General features: G+C 30.0%; 1 protein-coding gene across 5 annotated transcripts in view; it reads right to left on the bottom strand.

The window, feature by feature from the left end:
* Nucleotides 1-11,729, bottom strand: part of LOC142334331 (furin-like protease 1) — a 427,570-nt gene extending 415,841 nt beyond the window's left edge. For 2 of the 5 annotated variants that reach the window (XR_012758822.1, XR_012758823.1), the window contains exon 1: nucleotides 11,497-11,729. The gene's annotated coding sequence lies outside the window, so the exon portion shown is untranslated. Of the gene's footprint in view, nucleotides 1-11,422 lie in introns of all 5 variants that reach the window. The other 3 variants (XM_075382285.1, XM_075382284.1, XM_075382286.1) reach the window with 3 other exon arrangements.
* Between the last annotated feature and the right edge of the window lie 4,088 nt (nucleotides 11,730-15,817).

Raw genomic sequence — 15,817 nt, 5'->3', positions numbered from 1 at the left:
TATTAAACTGTAAATAAATTTTTAATTTAATATATCAGATAGAAAGCAATTCAGCAAATATTTAATTTTTAACGGCAGGAGTTTGCAAAGAGATACGTGCTGTAGTCCCGTACATAGAATTAATCAATAACAGTGCCAGATGCTGTTTGCAATAAAACAGGAATAATTTAAATCTGGCTACTGACCATAATTACAAAATATTTTTTTAACTTTCTAGTAACAAAAATTTATTCATCACACATTCTTCATTATTTTTTCGACCGGATTACTTATTTAAAAAAAAAATACCTACTACAAAAAACATAAAGATGTTTTGCGTGCGTGTCCACTTTGGTAACAAAAGACAGAAATTAATAGTTTACCGGTTCGTACATTAGAATTCGGTATTGTATTTCACCGATGTTAACGAACTGCTTGACAAAAACTATTAATTCTCGACTGAAGAAGAGGAAGATAGAAAAGTGGTATGATAGCGATTCGGAATTCATAGAATCAAAATTCTTGAGCATTAATCCCAAGTTATTCTGGTGTATGAACGAAAGAAAAGTACCAGTATTTAAAACTAACGATAAAAAGCTTCTTGATGTAATACGACAAAAAAATTACGTCCACCTTATTTTGAACACGGTTGCAATTTGCGACTCCGACTCGACAAATTACGAATATTTTACAACCTAACCGAATTTCAAACCGATTTTAAATATTATATATGACATTCAAATTAGTTTTTGTTTTTATATTTTCAATTATTCTTCGGAATTTAATTTCAAAAAAGAAAATAGGTTTAGGGTTAATCTCTAAAAATGTAAAACTCCCGCTAAATGAAGTAGTAATATAAATATACGAACTAGAAAAATTAACGAAGAACAATTTCTCTTTATTTTATTATATAAGCGAAAAAATATTTTCCGATTACGAAAGTTATTTCTTTCGTAGGTTATTAAAACAATTAATATTTCAAATGTAAAAACTCAACGACTTATAAGGAATGTAATTGTTTCATTTAAGCAGGCTTTAGTAAGGTCTAGTTACACTCTTAAATGACGTTAATTTGTTTATCGAACACTTAAATGCGGTAATAAAAAAGTTGTTAAAATAAATTCATTTAAAGATAGAAATGCAGTTAGTAATATTATTAAAAAATAGTAATAATCCGGTAAAACAAGCGTCAATAGACTGGTGCTCGATTTCAGTCGTTATACTTTACTTTATGAGATGAATTTTTTCCCTTCAAATATGTAAAGCCCGACAGCCCTTCGAACCCAGAACTTTCCAGACAAAATCTCAGAGACGCTATCACTTAACAAGGAAGTCAGCAGTAATTAATTTACGATTACATTGGTACGACTACAAATGTCACGATCGTTTACGGTTAATAAAAAAATGTTACAAATTTTGGCCGATTGCCGACCTCCGTTATAATCAGTATATCCCGATTTCTGTTGAGTAATCGATCGATATAAAAATATAAATCTTTCATACTATTAAATCGATGAATTAAAATAATTAAGCTTTAGCAAATAAATAATTTTTTCTAGCCTTTCATTAAATACGTTTACAGTTAAAGAGTTTACATTACAACGACTAGATTTTAACAAAACAAGCTCGGTGGTTTAAATAAATCGCTTAAAAGAAAACTAAACTAAACATTTTACTGCACGACTAAGACGAAGAATGAGCAGTAGAAAAAATGTATTTTAATTTCAGTATATTAGCTACAAAAAAGTTATATATATATATATTTTTTTTTTTTGCTTGATGATATCGCCACATTGAATTCGTAGTAAAAATAACAACCGATCAAATTCTATTTCTATGATCTGCAAAAAACCGATGCACCAGACATAAACCGGTTCCATGATTTCTATTGATTTTACCTTCAATTATTTTATGAAAAGTAGCCTTAATTCCTACTGTACGCAATTTTTACGATGATGATATAAAATGATAAAAATGTTTAAACCAAAACCAGAAATGCACTTCTGAATGAAACTCAAGCCGGCCGAGTGAAAAGTAACAATCCAAAACTCTAATCGACTAACTGACCGTACGTTTGTTTAATACTTATCAAATATAAATGAAATTTATGCACTTTTTTTTGTTAAAAAAGTACAAACGTGTTTTACGGTTATCAAGAAAAAACCAATCTGAAAAAAATGTATACGCCGATTTACTCCGTCAGACTTTAAACCGTTCAAAGTGACTAATGTCAGTCTTCAGCTTTACTTGTTTAAATCGGTCAAAATGATTTACGAAAAAGTAATAAAAGTAAAGAACTTTTGAAGAGTAAAGCAAAAGGATACCGAATCGAAGTTTATCCTTTAAAATACGTACATTAATAGAAAAAATATTAGAAAAACTTAAATGAAGTGTAATATATTTAAATAAAGAATATTTACAAGAAAGAGTAAAGGGAACATTAACAGAAGTAGAAGTAAATACATCGTTGATACGGTACCGTACGAATGTAGGTTGCATACGATATATATGTATATACACATATAGAAATACAAAGTTATAAAAGAAAGTAAAGTAGAATGCAGTAATGATAACGCAATGAACACATTTTAGTACTCATTAAAGAGAATTAAACAACTAAGTGTTATCTTAACGAATGATAACAGAAAAAGTTGAAAGTATTAACTTTAAACAATAATTTTACCAGTTGATTGTACAAATGCAAGCCACTTCAGTATACCTCAGTGATAAGGCAGGTTTATAATTTTAAGGTAGAAAATTTATAAATATATATATATATATATATAGAAATTTAAATTTCTAGATTTATATTTAAATTTATTTTTTTATATATATAGGATTTAAAGAGAACAATAGAAAGAATGCCTCCGAAATTTATATTTGACCTGTTTCTTGTGTACTATGCGGATCCGACACCCAAATATCACGCGTATTTTGTAAATCATACAGTAACGGGCGTGTCATTATGCACGAATAATAAAAATTTTGTAACGGCAATGAAGCAGTTAGAGGACAGAGGAAAACATTTGGCCTAAAGGATACTTAAAGACCGACCGTGTAACAAAATTTGTAGGATAAAAGTATACAGGGAAGGTTTTCTAATAATCAGGTAATAATATCAGTTATGTAGTGTTATTTCGTTACCATTTTAGGTGACGTTTATTCACCGATGGTTTAGAACGGTTCGTGGAAACATTTTGTATTTTTACCGAAACAAAATAAAAATATTAAAAAGAAGACTACTTGTTTTTCAATCAAATTTAAATAAAAACAAGTACTACAGTAATTGCTCGCTCATAAAATAGCGATATCCTGAAACGAAACTGACAAAAGAAAAAAGCTTACCGATACAACGCTTCTGAAATATTAATCTATAGTAATATTTACAGAATAGAAATTTTAACAAGTACAACTTCTAATAAATTCTGTTCGTTATACATCTTCAGCGACTCTACGCTCGCAGATTAAATTATTAAAAAGTAAAAACTTATCAGGTGTAAATAATAAACTGTGATATGTCTACTGAGATTTCGGTAAAAATAAGTTATTAAACCGTTCAAGTTTCTTTCTAATAAATAATTATAAATTGAGCTCAAAGAGAACCTATCGATATAAAATCTAAAGAAACATCATATCCGTTTCTTTCTTTTTAACAGTACTCTATCCAGACTAGCTCAGGATATAAATAATAGCGATCTTTTCAATCAAAAATAAATATTTTAAATAAAATACAAGTAGTTGGTACGTAACTTTCTCGACGCTACAGTACGTAATCGATGATGTTAAATTATATTATCGTAAGCTTCGACAAATAGCCGGCTTACGTGGCGCGAGTGGTAGCGTCTCGGCCTTTTATCCGGGTCCCGGGTTCGAATCCCGGTCAGGCACGGCATTTTCACACCCGCTACAAATCATTCATCTCATCCTCTCTGAAGCAATACCTAACGGTGGTCCCGGAGGTTAAACAAGAAAAAAATTAAGCTTAGACAAACCGAGCGAAAACTTTATAAGCAGTAATTGTAATAATATTCGTTAACACGATCGGCTATGAGCAGGAGAATCAAGGAAATTACTCGTATTTCTTTATTTTTTACCTTTATATGCGAGATGATATAAATTCAAGAACCCGTATGTATGCGACTTACATGCGTTTAAGAATATACGGGTTAGACGTGCTATTAACTTAAAAACAAACACTATAATATGTAAAAACCATAACATTTTATTTAAGGAGTTCTTGTGAAGAAACCGAAAAAGTAAAAAGGTTTTGTTTTATACTACTCAAAGAAAGAAACACCGCTATATCAAATGCCATCGTACAGAGACAAAATAACAACATAATTTTTTGTTTTTTATGATTAAAATGCACTCAAAACAAACTGAAGGGGTTTAATAAAAAATAGATCTCTTTATAATCGATAGCAATAAAACCAACATATTTTAAATGAATGTCGGCCTCTCCAGTCTAATTTTTTTTTTTTAAATAACCGTTAAAAATTTTACAACTTAGGTGATTGAATTAACCGTTTAATTGGCGGTAATCATTTCTATTGTTTCCTCTCAGTTCGGGTATTTTTGAATATTTTTAAAGAACAGCAGTATGTTTATATCGATAACCTAGTAAGAAAAATAACTTTTTCCTACCGTAAATTAAAAGATAACCCGATTCAACAAAGCTATAGTGAGAGAAAATAATCATAATAAATAAGTTTTATTACAATAAAAACTTACCCCACAAACGAACGTAAATTAAAACATCGATATAAAATAATTACATTTTAAGTAATTCCAAAATGCACTCGTATAATGCTCAAAACAGCAATACTTAAATTATAAGTTACGGTAAATAAAATCTTTGTCTAATATTCCCAAATGTTTTTGCACACAGTGAAAACAAGAATTTAATATTTATTTCTTAAAGTTAAATTTAAACCGATCAGAAGTTTGTTCGTCTCTGATATCAACAAAAATTTTATAGAAGACCTATCCTTTTCCCCAAATAAGGAAAAGATTTATAAAAAATTAGTTCTGCGGTAACCCACTGTTACAGCCTATCATCCACGAACCGGATAATCATGGTATCAACCGCAAATTTTGTTTGTAAACATGAATAGTGACAGCCCAAGGACATAAGTGCAACCAGGATATATATACATGTGTATAAAAATACACTTTATAAGTAATAGCAAATCTACTGCGGTTAAAACAACGTCGTTCGACAAAGATTTAGTGAGTTTTCTGGTATAAACGGTTACCGAATTTAGTTTATCAGTCGAATTTTATATGTAGTATTCTCGATAGTTCGCATCGAGTAGGACTTAGATCGTAGAAAATGGTGGTCTTGACAAATTCACAAAATAAATTAAAAATAATAATTATGAACAGAAAAAGCACTTGGATTTTTCAGTGAAAAGAAGAAGTTATATTTAAGTACAATGACACAAAAATTATTAACAGAAGACTGACCGACTGACAATTATACATTCCATAGTTAAGAAGAAATGTTTACGTAGAATATCTAACATGTCTCAAAATGAATTCATAAAATTATCATATAAGAAATACAAAAATTTCCGAATTTATTTCGATACACTGTCTGGACGGATGGAATACAGATTACCTTGGAATAATGAAAATTTATTTTCTTAAATAGTTGTTGAAATAAATGTAGTGAATACGATTAACTGGGTGAGTAACAAGGATGGTATTGTAGTTGGTTTTATTTCACTCGTAGTTTATTTCATAATGTTGAAGAAGGCTACACCTACAAGAAAACTTTTTTTTGGATTTTTTATAAAGATGTGGATAGGATAAGAAAACCAAAAGCAGATGAGTATCTCGATTATTCTATAAAACATTGAATTTCAACAAACAACAAAAACAATTACACCGCGTTCAATAGAATTATATTAATTCGATAATTCACCGCCTGGTTTGCTAATGACACCGCTAGCTGTTTTTAAATTAGTTAAAAGTTTTCAATCATAATTCACTATCCGCGTATTTATTTAAAGCAATTAATTAATTTCAAATTCTTTTAATTTCTCGGTAACAAATGAAGATATCAACTTAACTTTTGATGTTTTAACTTCATGTGAATATCTAAAAATTAATTTCTAGATATTTTGAAATTCCGAGTTTAAAGGGTTAAAATGAAATGAAATTAAAGGATTTTTCAGGTTTTTTTTTAATTTTTTGTTCATGTTAATATTAATCTAAAAACCAATTTTAGGACTTTTTTTTACATTCGACCTTGAAAGGGGTGAAGAAAGGTAAAAAAAAATTGAAAAATGATTGCATATTTTCCCCATTTCGGACTACACTAAATGAGATATTCACTCGATTTGGGCTTAATAAAACAGAATAATATCTAAAAACCGTTAACGGGTTTTTTGAATTTTAATGAGTAATAAAACAAACTATTATTTTTGTCTTATTATGCTATCGCTATTCAATCAATCTTTATGAGATTTGGTAATACTGTGATGGTAATTTCTGTTTGTAATTCTGATTATCTATTTCGCGAGCGAAGCCGCGACGGGAAAACGAATTAGTGGGTCCTGTACTGACCAACTGTTATTCTGAAGAAATTACAATACACTGATAAATTGAACAGGCTTATTAAATTAAATCTTTATTTATCTCACAAGTATGATTTAATAAAAACGGGGTGGGGTTCCAAGGCCCAGAGGCCCCTGGCTAGACGGGAAGGGCGAGCGAAGCCGCGACGGGAAAGTTAATATTCTTATATATTAAAATTTTATCGCATGAAAACAAGACTACCATAGGCCTAAAGCTAATTAGTTTTGTAAAAATCTGAAGTAGTTTAGTAAACAGTCTAAGAACATTTCAATCGTACATATTGAAAAAAGATTAAATATATTTTAAAAAACATATATATATTAGGATAATATTGTACCTGGTCTGATCAGATCAGTTTTTCGGATAACTACCAGACAAAATTTTATTAAAATTAATTTTTAATATAGTTTTTATAATTTATAAAAAGCCATATCTATAGTCGTCGATTTATTTACGTATAGTCGATAGAAAAATTGTAATCCATAAAATTTGTAATAATCCCGATTTATCTTTTACAAAATCGTAAAAGGTCTCCGATTTTCATACTCTTCTAACAAGATCTAAAGAATTGGCAAGTACGCAAAGATGTGGCGACGTGCGATAAGTGGAGCAAGGTAGCCGGGTATTTAAACTCTGTTACAACCGGAAGAGAAAAGGAGTTGGAGTTCCGTAAGTATTCCTGCTGACCGTGGCGAACATCGTATTAAATTCTTTTTAAATGGACCTTGTAAGCGAAACTTAAGAAATGTTAAAGAAGTCATTTTCCCCGCTTCGAGAGCACCGTGTAATTATTTAATTAACTGTTTAAAGCCAGCTTACACTTGTTTTTACATTAATTAATTGAAGTTTATATATAAATTTATTTATTTACCATAATTCTTGTTTTTAAGTAAGTATAATACAATGTGAAGTACATCGAAACGTTCCGAAAATAAATATTAGATTTATCCTAATAAACCCTAAATCGTTAATAATTATTTCTTGGACGTAATAATGTAAACATTATTGTAACGTAAACATTATTACGAATGATACAAGGAAATCACGACACATAAGTATTTTTTTACGATAAAATCCTTCCAGACAATTAAAACAGATTTGTATTTTTCTTCACTACGGTTAAAAAACATTTTTTTGAAGTAAAAAACGGTTCACTACTTCAAAAACTAATAAAGGAATAGCATAATTTTACAGTTACGAATATGATCTGCCGATCCCTGACGCGAAGTGGTAACTCTCGGCCTTTCATCGGCAAGTTCCAGTTTCGAATCTCGTCACGCATAGCATTTGTCATACGCTAAAGATTTACATTTCATATTCCCATTCACAAGCTTCAAAGCCTTATATGGTGAATTAATCATCAAAAAATTAAATAAATAGAAAATATTAGTTTAAAGCTTGGAAAATTCATTCACGAGAAAATAGATAGACCAATTATAGTCAATTAACACTTTATATCCGGCTTCGCTACGTCGGTGATAATATAATCATCAAATCCTGAAAAGTACAATTAAAAACCGATACCGTAAAAGTAATATAACTTCCTTATCGAGTAAAAATATAAACAAAAAATGTAAACTAAATTTAAAACATCTAAAATAAAGCGGTTAAAGAGATTAACTGACTACAATAATAATCGTTTATATAGTTTAACACACGAAGTAGAACATATGTTAAAAATCTGAATCTCTGAATTATCAGTGACCGATACATCGCGAATAACTGGCATAAGTCACTAAATGAGAGGGAGTAAAAAATAATATTCAGTATTCACGAATGTAACCTGTATTCTAGTTTATAATTCAAAAAGAAGGTCAGGAGCAACAGGAATACGGTACAGGTTCGACATGAGCGTACGAATAAATCGATTACTTTCTGTATCGGCTGATACAGCTTTGTTTAAGATTTTTCCATGTAATTCACTCGATTTCATAAGTTTACTCAAAGTACACAATATTTACTACGGAAGCGAATGAAAAAATACGCTCTCGTAAATCTTCAAACCGAATTTTTAACTATAATTATTTTATCGAAAGCCATTGCATTAATATACATTATATTATTACATTAATATACGAAGTAGAATTTTCTTGTACAATAAGCAGGCGTACATTTAATCGAAAAAAAAATATTTTAAATTTCAAATAATATTCATAATTAATTCCATATAACTGTAATTTTATCGAGTAATGAAAATGTCCTATTTCTTTCAGAATTAAAAGGCAGTTAACCGCAATGTAGCGACATAACCCGACCGCCAGATTAATCCTTCATCTACTACTTACAAACCTATCTATTAACATATTTTTCTTCATTAGTTACCATTTGTATTAGTTGATATTACAATAACAAGATTGTTATTATATACATAATAATAAAAAATTATATTACATCGATAAATTACAAAATTTAACCGAAAAGAGTAAAATAAGTTATTTGACCTGAAGAAATTTAATAAAAAAATATTTTTTTTAAAACATCTTTTCCGGAAAGGAAAGGAGTTTTATTTATAAACTATAAAATGACATTAATTCTGTTGGGAATACTGGATCGTTCCAGTGAATTGATTAATCAAGACCCCGGTCCGTGTAGAGCTATATACTCTTTACAGCATTCGCAAGAAAGAAAGAACACAGATTCACATGTTCAAATTAATATTCAATATATTAATTTCATTTATACAAAAAGTGTAACTGTAAATTTATATATTGGCTTTATGCAGATTAAACTACACACATTTAACGATTTTTTTTCTTTTTTAGGAAGACTAATTTAAACAAGCGTCATCGTCAAATTTCGTGCCATACACTGGAGCGATAATGGAACACTCATAATAAACTATAAAAGAATTAGATCTACTCTTAATTTTTTCTAATATAACAGAATTCGAATGCAGGCAGTCATGTTGTTTTTTTTTTTGGTAAATAAAGAAAAGAATAACTTCAATAGTAACAAAAATACTTAACGTAACTTGCACTTAAATACTGACAACTCTTAAATATTACAATTTGTACTTGTGTACAAAAGAAGTTATAACATTATGTTAAACGAGATAAACTCTGTGGTCATAACATCAAGCGCAATGTATAATAAAATAAAAAAATAACATAAGTTTGTTAAACAATAAGCTTCGAACAAAATTCTACATGGAATTGTATAACGTGTTTTATCAAATATTTCTAAATAAAAAAAAAAATTAAATTAAAAATTAAAACTAAATAAAAAAAGTAAAAATTAAATTAAAAGTAAATAACTGGGACCAAACTTCACCAACATAATTAAAGACGAATAAGCGTTTTGTTAAAAAAAAATAATAATACTATTAATGAACAAAAATGTTGAATGTAACTCTTCTTCATTATAAACAGATTTAAATCTCCAATCCATTAGTAGAAAAAACGAACATTCCAAAACATTTACGTGGCAAAAATAAGTTCAAACAAACAAAAAAAAAATTGTAATAATCTATTTCGTACAGGGCTCCCGTCTGTTGAATGGAGACAAAGAATCTGACGCCCATGGCCCGCGCCCCAGCATCTTCACGAATCCCCGACATTACATAAAACAAATAAATGTTACGTTTCAGCAGCACTTTATACTGTAAAAATAATTTAAAAAAGCTATAAAATTATTTTATAGCTTTTATTATTTTATTATCAAAGGTAATGGCATTAAAACTTACTTGTAATTCAAAATTTATCTGTAATTACTATTTAATCTGAATTCTGCTCCGAATATTAAGTTTTCAAATTTCCGTGAATAAATATTATAAACAATATATTTCAGTAATTAATGCAATTAGTATTATATGTAGCCCTTTGATTAATCGATAACAAAAAACTGGAAATTAAAATTAGAAAGTTTAATGAAGAATTCCAGCTTCCAGTAAACAAATGATTTCCCGGTTTAGATTCGATCTGAATTAAATTACATCAAACGGTAAATCGGACAAACAAAATTTTAATCAAAGCACTGCGTCTCCGTTCACAATAGTATAACTAATTTACTTATTTTATTAATCAAATTAATAACGATTGTAATAACATCGAATAACGTAGAGAACGGCAATGACTCAATAATATGAACTGTTTCAGACTAGTTTTACGCAGAGTAAATATTCCGGTACGTATTTAAGTTCATACCAAGTAATTTCGCAACTAAGATGTTAGATCAGAGAATACAAGGAAGTAACTTCCCACTCGGCAATCCCTGATTCATCCATTAGCTTTATAGTACTCGATTTCTACAGAATCGGCAATAAATCTGTCTAACCCTAACGTCAGCCGTTTTAATTTATTTCAACAAATAAAAAACATTCTACAATTACAAACAGAAAAAACAATTTTTTAAAATCCCCATAAAATGAAAACAAATTAAACGGCGCAACAGACTTTAGGTTTGCTTTATTACTTCACTTAAATCATTAATCTTTATCTGCTTACATTAAAAGCAATTATGGACAAAAAAAGGCAGTCTAATTTCTCCATGAAAATAGTTATATTCATGCAAAATTTATATCTTCTAAAATATTAACAAAATTTTAAACAATAATACATTATCTTATTTCATTATAACTCGCAGAAAAATATTAACTGATAAGACATAATAATTGTTACAGTTATAAAACTAGGTAAACGATGAATATATTATTAATTCTATGACAGCATATTTTAATTAATTTGTTCTACATGAATAGTTTCAGTAATCAAAGTCTTTAGCAGTTAGAAAGGAGAGAGTTAAAAAGCAGCAAATAAACTTTCTTCTGTTAGTAAGTTAGTCGATGAATTCGCACGGACTGATTAAATATGAAAATAAATAAAAAATGTAAATAACGAATATAATATATTTATTAAATATTTACCGCTTATAAATAACAGAATCTTAGTATTTTCGTAAAAGTAGAACACCTACGAAACAACAAATTTTAGTACTTACAACAATTATATGCACGAATACAGAAATTTCAGTGAGCATGAGATATTATTTGAGCAGTATGATTACAGAATAATAAAATTTAGCACTTAAAACGTAATCCGCATAAAAGCAGGATTTATGCAGCAAAGTTTCAAACACAGAACTATACGAAATCCTCGACTAACTCGATGTCCGACGCCCGACAAACAGTTGACCTCGGTCTCTCCCACCACAACTAACGAACGGCGAACCGACAGTTCACTACCATCAGCATGTCCTTACCACGATTGCCAACTACCCCGACAATTATTCCCTCGCTACCCTACACTGCTGCCAACATCACGAAGATGTAAACCGTTCAACCTCACCTGTTTTCCGCGATTTTGTTACAGCTTTCCTTAATTTTAACTGTTTGCATAACGCATGAATGATATCGTTAACACGTTTAAATTACTCGTACCGTTAAAATATTTTTAAAAAATTACAAAAATTGATAAAAGATTTTTTTTTCTTTTTTCTTACCTAAAAACTGTTTTTTCAACATAATTATTTTTGAGTTGATTTGGGCAAGAATTTTTGGGTGGCATAAAACAAAAAAGTACGAAATATTTATTAGAAAGATGAAAAAAGGCAAATAAATCGGGTTCGTTTGAAAATGTAATTTTATTGGAAATGCCAAGCGGATTAAAATTCTTTGCAAACAAAACTTTTAATTTTATAGCGAGTTAAGAGTAAAGAAATAAATAAAGTAGAGAAGAAATAGACACGTTAAAACCAATTACCGTTTCAGTATTACAAATGGAATTTATAGATTCCTAACTTCGGATAATTATTACAAAGTAACAAATTTACATCGTATCTGTTAACTTAGATTAAAATACTGCCTTAAGTTAACAACAACTTCAAAAAGTAAGTAAAGTGAATAATAGTAGCAGTTGGTCATAATAATATAAAAATGTGCTCTCACGAACATACGCACACAAAGAAATAATTGTATATTAAAAATATATATAGTATCGCTAGTATGGGTAGTATGTATATAGTGTGTACTTGTACCGTATATAATTACCACAACTGACTTTTTGTTAAATTTTCTCGGTGTTTACTGCAGTAGAACGAAGCAAACAATGTGGCAAGTTAACACTACGTAAGTTTTGAAATTTCGCTCGAGTTTGATATGCAAATTAGGTGGGCCGACATCCGCGTTTCTTTAAATATTCTAAGCAGGAAACCAAAAATGTAATAATAAAATAACGATGAAAATTCAGCAATTAATTCTTCACCATTTTTTCATCTTTACAATTATTAAACGATAAAAACTCATTTCCGTAAAATTTAATCGCAGATATTTTATCTTAAGTCAACGGATCGGCATAAAAAGGAAAAATATTACTGACCGATTTTACCAATTCAGAATTATTATCTAATCTGTAATAGGTAAAAACAAAATTTAATAATATTATTTCCATAACGGAAGATATTCGATCGTAATGTAACCGATTGCTCAACCTTCAACGTAAATCTTAAAATCGAATAACCCTAATTAAATCAACTTCGAGCACAACACTCGTAGTACTTCATAACCGGAAGCGCGTACTTATATACTTATTTTACAAAATATATTTCGTAAAAAAGACATACAGGCTGATTCAAAATGAAAGGGAAGTAATTTGGAAAATGATTCTGCAGCTTGAAATAAGAAAAATATACAAAAATATGTCCGAAAATGCTTCATTATCGAGTTAAGGCTAGCGAAAAATTTTTGCCTGGATTTAAATTCTCCCGTGAAATGAGATCATACTGAAATTTTTAAGGCGTTATATAAAGGGTAAATAAAATGGTGTCTTATGATTTTTGACTGAAAAATCGAATTAAACAGGCCCCAGAACTGTAACTTCCATAGTTTTTTTAATATCCAATGTAAAACAGAAAAATTCGGTTTATGTAATAAAGTCTATGAAAAGCAAAACAAACAAATGAACTTTTAATATTAAAAACAAGATTTAACAGAAAAATGTTCTGAATTTGGAAAAATTAAAGTTCCAAACCGTCAAGTACTTTGTAGAATTTTAAATAATCTTCATGACAATTAAACACTTCCAGCGTTCATGTTTCAATCTGAACGTCAACCGGTACATGGTGATGAAAGGGAAAGCAATTCTTCAGGTGGTACAGCTTAGTCTTATAACGAGCACGCAAAGAGTTTCTACACGACTCAATATTCCGCAAAGTACAATATGGAGGACATTACACGCTCACGGACTGAGTCCTTAAGTTCAGAAAGTTCAACACCTCCAACTTGGTGACCAGACGACTGCGGTTTTGTCAATAGGTTAATAATAATTGCCACTTAATTCCATTCATACTATTTTCGGACGAAGCTACTTTTACCGTAATGGCATACACACGGAATTCAAATCGGTGGTCTGAAGAAGACCTAGATGTTGTAATTGAATCAAATTTCCAGTAATCGTTGGGTGTGGCATGATCGACAACCAATTAATAGACGCAGAAATTATCTGTAATTTTTAAACAATGAATTTCTTACAGAGCTTGAAAGGTTCTCATCGGCGAAACGAATTGAAATGTACGAATCAACTTGATGGAACGCCAATACATTTCACGAATGTAAAAAGACAATTCTTAAATAAAACATTTACTGGTAAATTGATTGGACGTAGAGGACCGGTAAATTGATCACCTAGATCACCTTATCTTACTAATAGATAGATGAAATGCGGTATAAAAGCAAAACATAAATACACGTGATAAACTGATCGCTTGCATTCTCAATGCTGCTGCCCTCATCAGGGTACGCGAAGATCATTAAGTTACAACAGAAAAATAAGAAAACGACCTGAAAAGTATATCAAGATCAACGGTGGAGTTTTCGAACATTTATTCTAAATTAATAAAGTATAAACCAGAGTACTTTTTTAAAATAAATTAAAATATTTTAATTTTTTAAGATCTAAATTTATTGTTCCAAAAAAAACTTGTTAAGTTTTGTTCTGTTCTATTTCTAACAATAAAAAGTTTTTTTTAATAGACTATTACATCATATTTCTCAAAATTAGATTCTCTACAAATTTTGATAATAAAATTTACGTATTTATTAATTATTTAACGAAGATATTGTACTTCAAATCTAAAAAAAAAAGTGTTTTCCGTTACCAAATTTTTCTGTTTTACGTTGGATATTATGAAAACTACGGAAGATACAGTTCTGGGACCAGTTTTATTAAATTTTTCAGGTCAAAAAACATAAGAAACCGTCAAATTTATCACTTATACAACGCCTTAAAAATTTCAGTATGATCTCATTTCACCAAGGGAACGGAAATCCGTGCAAAATGTTTCGCTAGCTGTAACTCAATAATAAAGCATTTTTGGACATATGTTTGTATGAATCTTTTTCCTTTTTTCAAGCTGTAGAATCAGTTCCCAAATTACTTTCCTTTCCTCCTTAATCACCGTGAATATTTTATATATATATATTGTAACACGGCCGGTATAGCGGGCCTGAGTAACGGATTCCTACCAATTATTATGAAAGTATAATAATTGGAAGAATCTAGAAAGGGACAAAAAGGAGAACCCTTTTTGTAAAGTACAGGTCTGTTTTACAATTGCCTTTTACTATTCTGCCCGCTGTCACACAATGAACACCTCTTGTACGGTGAGAGACCAGGTTTGGAATTAATGGGAACTAAAAATCTCGGTCGACTGTTCTCGCGCTTCGACTTGGGTCCGTTCCAGCAGGTAAATAGGCTAGCAGCATAAATAGCTCAGTAAGACCAGCTAAAAATGAGTTTTATTTGAACCAGTCTGCGAGGCGCTACGACGGCAGTCCCGCAAGGGCAGTTCAGCGAGGAGAGGCTGCGAGTTGTGTGGGTTCGACGGAGTTCTACAAACCAGTCAAGCGAGACGTTACAACGTCGGTCCAGCGAGGAGAGTCACAGGTGTGAGTCTGCGAGACGTCAGTCCAGCGAAGAGAGTCTTCAATCTCTTACTCGTATAGTTCGATACGAGTAAGATGACGCCACGAGTAATTCCAGTAAACAAGAAATACTATCGGTGAGTTACAGTAAAACTATAAGTGTACAAAGAAAGAAATAATGCAATAAACGTCATTCATAAACTGTTAAAGTAGATAGCAAAGGTATTTGCAAGTGAACACTATACGATTGTTTGTTAATACAAGAAAAGGATTAAGACCAGCGGTTTCTTTTGTTAATGGGTCTGAATTTTAGTTTTCTATTTATCTATCTGGAATAAATTCCAAACGATTATTTATTTTGTACTCTGTCTTATGTGTAATCTGTATTTATTATTTACTATT

Source organism: Lycorma delicatula, chromosome 1 (genome assembly GCF_047948215.1).
Source record: "Lycorma delicatula isolate Av1 chromosome 1, ASM4794821v1, whole genome shotgun sequence".
Lineage (NCBI taxonomy): Eukaryota > Metazoa > Arthropoda > Insecta > Hemiptera > Fulgoridae > Lycorma > Lycorma delicatula.
The sequence above is the reverse complement of the archived record's forward strand: the minus strand, read 5'-3'. Positions and strand labels throughout refer to the sequence as shown.